The sequence below is a fragment of the Amia ocellicauda genome, unplaced genomic scaffold (assembly GCF_036373705.1).
Source record: "Amia ocellicauda isolate fAmiCal2 unplaced genomic scaffold, fAmiCal2.hap1 HAP1_SCAFFOLD_123, whole genome shotgun sequence".
Classification (NCBI taxonomy): domain Eukaryota; kingdom Metazoa; phylum Chordata; class Actinopteri; order Amiiformes; family Amiidae; genus Amia; species Amia ocellicauda.
Window position 1 is genome coordinate 167,535 of NW_027102688.1, and position 6,346 is coordinate 173,880.

The following is a 6,346-nucleotide window of genomic DNA, read 5'->3' on the forward strand; positions in this document are numbered from 1 at the left end:
AGCCATAGTGCGCTATGGGGGTTTCCACCAGTTACCGCAGACCTGTTCTGTCCCGAACGGGTGACATGTTTTCTGTGTTTACCAGCATGCTCTTTATACTGTAAATGGTGGCCGGCGGCTCTACAGAGGAGGCGTGGTGTGGGTGGGGTTGGGGGCGTGTGTGGGGACACGTGGGTAAATGGGGGGCAGTGGCTCTACAGAGGAGGAGGAGTGTGGGCGGAGTTGGGTGCGTGTATGGGTGCCACGTGGGTACAGTCATTTGTACCCATTAGGCTCGTGTCCATAACAAATATGTGATAACAATTTATCTCTCCAAATGGTCACCTCACCCAGTGTGTACACGTTGTTTTGAACGTGAGACCATGACCATAGCACGCATAGATACAGATGTCTGTTGGAGATCAACTTTATCGGAGTGAAATAGACACCCCAACATACCGCCCCAACTGAATTCTGTAATAAGAACAACATTTTTGGCGGTTTCCTGGTATGTTATGTGGAATACAATTTTGTGTGATTCTTAGAAAAATTATGAAATACCATTTTGCCCCCCCATAAATAAGCCGCTCCAAGCAGTTAATTTTACACATCCAATATAATATATGAAGGGACACACTCTTCATAATGGCATCTGACTGGGGTCCATTTGATGAGGAAGAGCTAGTAAATGCGTTATCATGTATTGATGGTAAGAATGTTTTTTATAGTAATAGAGTTGGGTTTAAAAGTGTTAGTATATCATGCATAGTTCATGGTTTGTATAATTTAAGGTGAGAGAGAACCGAGATATTACAGCACAGAATAACAGAGCCGAGACTGTCGGGCCGAGCACCCCGCAGGGGACCACGGAGAGTGGAACTCGCAACCCCCAACGCCTACGTCCCGAACAGCGCCTTCCAAACCGCAGGAGACACGTGTTCTGAAGGTGGGCCAAAGCAATGTGTTTAATGGCCAGTTTTATTCAGATTTCATGGTATGCCATAGAACAAGTTGTTACATATTATAAATTAATTACATCTTCTAAAACATTATATTGTGTACATTTATGGGACCAATGTTTGTTTTTTGATTTGACAGTTGTTTAACCCACATAACTAAGCACTCCCCCACCCACCCCAAGTCACAGAGCAAACTTTGAATGGAGGTGTGTAACATTCACCGTTTTTACCAATGTTATTAATAATAATAATAATAATAATAATAATATTATATTTTGTATTTGTTCGAAATGTAGTGAAAAGTCACTGTATAAAGTGTAATTGACATGTTTGTTTTATTATAGCTAAAAATGCGGCACAGCCTGCATTGCCCTGCTTGAGAGGCTTGTCAAGTGGAAAACAGGTGAAGAGATCCGATCGTGCTGATAAAGGGAGGTCCGTTCTACAGCGGGGGAGACAGCCACCAGTCACACAAAGGGGAAACACAGCGCCCAGAAAAGCCCTGAGTAAGACAAACCGGGTGGCACACGACACCACCGATGTGGGGGTGCAATGTGTGAAAGTGAACCGACCGAGCTCCGCTACTGTAAAAAGAGGTAAACGGGGTAAAAGCACGGTTAAAGCCACCACTAGTGGGGATACTGAGATGAAATGTGATCAATCACCCTGTGTTGACATACAGACCCCTGGTGATTGTAGGGCCCTGGTGTTTAGCAAGATATGCAGTCAGCTTGTGGAGGCGTTAAACACCGCTCAGTGCATAATACATGTTTTGACAAATTTGTTAAAACAAATAGGGAATTGCCCCGTTTCTGATGAGAGTTTGATGAATCTGTAATTCACACTGTGAATCAATCAGTCTCTGCAAGATCGAGAAGGGTTGTTACAAAAAACAACCAATTCTGAAAACAACAATTGACAAACAATGAAAAAGGAGAAGCACAAAATCTGTCAGTCTGCTTGTGTAATTAGGGGGGTAATGCGAAATAAAATTAATGCTGCGAAAAGAATGCTGCGTAGGCTTAAATTTAGAACAAATGTGTCACAATTAGCACGGTCACAGACACTGTTGCACACTCTCCAGACGGGAGGCCATCCGGTAAACTTGGAAATTCAGGAATATATAGATCAGGATGTATCTAAGGAACTAGCATCGGTAGCTAATAACAATGATAATCAGATCGGGGGTGGTGATGCTGCAATGTTAGAGATGAATAATGAAAATGATGAACAAATGGCTGAGGGTGGCGTTGGCGGGGACCCTCCTCGGGGGTTTTTGGAGATTATTCGTCGCTATGACCGAGAAATTAATAGGTTTCGGGGTATGGAGTTTTATGAAGAATTCAGGTTTGTGAACCTGGATCTGGTACAATCTTATATGAATGCTGTCCGTATTGTGCATGGAGCTGTGCAAGGATTGCTAAATGAAATATCACACAATGTGGGTCCTAATGATTTTGTACAGCTGAGACCGAGCTCGGGGTCATTAAATAATCCTTTCTAATCGAGGAGGCGAAATGTGGGGGAGCTGGACGCTGCAGATTTCTTAGAGAGCATAGCTAATTTACTACAAAGTCACAACAAAATTCTATCACATTTGAGTTTGCGAATAACGGTCACTGTGATTAGAAATATGCAAGGTGGTGGTGGTGCGCGGAGGCGCTTAAAAGGTATTTTATTTTGTAAAATAATAGACATAAACCAAGGTAACAATTTATGTTTTGCTGCCAGTGTGTACCGCCTGTGGAAGGGTAAAGAATGCACAGATTCCGAAATGTTAGATGGTGCCAAACGAATGCATAGCCAGCTAGGGTTTTCAATTCAGAAAAAAAAAATGTTTTTCAGATATTCAGGCATTTGAAAGACTATTGGGGGTCATTATCAAAGTATTGTACCATGAAAACGGATGGGAATATTTTACTACGGGGCCTACACCTATAAATTCTAAGTATCCGTTGCTCTTATCCTGTATCAAGTGTTGCTCATTGCTTCGCTGTCCTCGTCCTGTACCCTCAGTGTTTTCAGAGCCCGTTCTTGATCTTGTAGAAATATATTGCAGAAGAGCAGAACTACAATCACACTTTTTCAATGCTATTGCTTTTTTCTACCTCCCTGGTGAGGTACCAATGCGGGAAGTTTGAGAGAGTATTTCTAAAATGTGTATGATCCAATACACACAGTTATTTAAAAAGCTGACGTCTTGTACATGCTCACCAGAACCAAGCCTAATTAAATAACACATTTAATATTAAATAAGTACATGTGCAGTAGCCACTTGGACAATTACAGATCCCCAGGTCAAAACACAACAGAAAGACATGGAAGATCGTATTTTCAAATCACACCTGTGGCCCCCCTAACTGTAATTTGGTATTAGTGGGTCAAAGGATTTATTTAGTTCAAGTCATAATAAGATTATATTTTGAAAGGAAACATTACAGGATGTAATATTTAAAATGACTGTGAGTACCTTTCATTAACATTGTTTTAAAGGCTGGGACCAATATGGTGGAATATCTCCAACACACGGACATTGAGAGACTCGACCCCTTTGTGCTGCTGCTCAGAGACCAACTCTCAGTTGTCTCTGAGTAGGCTATGGATCAACTTCCTTTCCTAATATGAAGGAGACAATGGATACAAAACCTATAGGCAACTATGAAAAACAGGTGATTATTGTTATTCTTCTCATTATAAACTACTTAATACATCTCTCGCATAAAGTACAACAGGATAGTGGTGATGTCATTCAGGATTGGATTGCCATTGGTCAAAAGCCCTCTGAGAGAAATTGTGTGGCGACACTCCACACTCTTAGAAGAAATTGTTCTGCACAGAACCATAAAGGGTTCCTCGAGTAATCGCTCTGGTGGATCCCTTTATGGTTCTATGTAGAACCCCTTCAAAGGGGTTACATGAAGAACCCCCAAACATAGCGTTCTATACAGAACCATTCGTTTTAAAATGTTATATATAGAACCCATTCAAAAGGGGGACACGTGCTATACCTGAATTTGTTTTCCAAATACAATCTTTAAAAAATGTATGAGTTCATATATACAAACACACATACACAACGTAGAAATCACACTACTAGTGAAGTAACTTCATTTACATTATATGCCACAACTCCTCAATTTGGAAAGCAAAAACAAGACATCTGATGTAAAAGTGTAAACTAATTACGAACAGCACTTTTGATTTTTATCTTCAATTCAGGGGCTACTTATTCGCACAGTAAACTGTATTCTCTCTTCAGAGTGACTGGAATGTTTTTGCCTACATTCAACTTAAATATGAAAGTTTCCAAAAACGGCATAGTTTTCTTTAAGGCTATTCAATGCCAAACACAAAATTCTCTCTGCTTTCAGTGCTTGTCCTTCAGCACAATTACACAGGTTCATGATGTTCTCATTTCAATACATTGTTTTCTTATTTAAACTATTTGACTTTGAGCTTACATTGAGAATAAAATCACGTTTGCAAGTAAAACCTGGCCAAGAAAGGAAGCAGCACTACAATAAAACAATACACAGAATACAAAGCAGTTCCTTCAAAAGTGAAAGTGATAAAGAGTGATGTCTGTCAGTAAATTACGTTGAGATCTATTGCATAATCTACAACACCTTATACATCAAACCCAATTTACTAATATTATTGTTATGCATTAATTTGTCACATCTGCCTTTGTTGGTTAGGATAACAGTACAGGATCATCAATATGTACTGAAACGAAACCTGTCCTAGTAAGGTCGTGTCCTAACTGGATTTGACAGAGGAGCGTGTAGCTGCCACCACCTTTGGTTTACCGGACGGTCCGGTCGAATAACCCTGGAAGCTAAAATTAGTGATGTAAAGGGAGAGTGAAAAGCCAAGAGGAAGTATATAACCAAGTCTTTTTAATAACCAATTTAATACGCTGGGTACACAATGTGCAATTTAGGCAAATAGAATAACAATCACAGTATCACTAAACAATCCATAAAAAGTCAATATCCATTAAACAGTTAAGTTAATTTCTCCCTCAAATACATACGACCAATTATTATAATAAAACCGCAATTGACCTTCATTAAAGAAATACTAAAATAAACCATACAATAAACACCAATGTAAGTGAAAAGAAACCACAATATAAACATCAGATAAACCATACAATAAACACACCAATATAAGTTACCACAATTACAACAGCAATTTCAACTAAAAAAGGACACAATACAAACTCTTCAATGTAAAGCCAAAATTCACAACAAGCCAAAAAAAAAAAAAAGACAGAATAAAAGTATGAATGTTGTGTTGATGTGCTGCGTATGATGACATTGTCCCGGTGCTCCCGTTTGGTGCAGCACACACACCTCAACACAACATTCAGTCAGTGTGAGTGGTGCGGCCGAGCAGTGTGGCGAAAAAAAAATACGATCTTCCAACAGCAATTTCAACTAAAAAAAGAACACAATACAAACTCTTCAATGTAAAGCCAAAATTCACAACAAGCCAAAAAAAAAAAAAAAAAAACGGGTTAATTGCTGTTTTAGATCAATTGATTGGAATATAGCTAATAGGATCAGCAAAATCCAATCAATCAATCACTCACTTGGCCCTGTTACACAGACTGATTAATAGCAGTATGTTTAAGTCTAACCATAAATTCATAAATTAAAGCAAAGACATTGTTACTATTGGCAAGGACTTGTATAAAACCAAGTTTAAACAATGAAAACATGTAATCAAATACACATAATCCCACAAACAAACACATATAGATTTAAAATAGAGTCAGAGAGCTCCCGTCAACTGAACAGCTCCCCAGTGGCTCCAGAGGTTCAGCTCCAGGCTGGATCTAAACATTTAACTGTATATAGAGTGCATATAGAGTGCATAAGGCATCACAAATTATAAATAAATTATATATTCTATTATGAGAATAATGTTAAAGTAATACACAATATACACTAAATAATAAAAATAAAGTAATAATAAAGTAAATAAATAGTAATGGTGTCGTCTAAGACCCAGAAGGACAAGGATTTGTTTGTTAAAAATCATATTATGGACAAATTCTATAAAGTCAAATTAAAGGGAAATGAAAGGCTGACATCCACAGGAGCAGCACTCTGGTGCAGCCCTGACAGCCTGATGTAAAATCCAGGCAGGAGAATGTAAACAGAATAGTGATATATTATAGTCTTATTTTCAGAAAATGTTTGGGGCCAGCATAAAATACCTGAAATAAATTAGACCTTGGATTTAAGATGAGTGAAGTAGTCAAAGGGTACGAATTTGAAGGATACTATAGAAATATAAAATGACAAGCATTGAAGAAGTGAGCTAAATTAACATTGAACCATTTAAAGGAGAAAATAAAAATAAAATACTATTTTACAACCCAGAAATACAAAATAAAA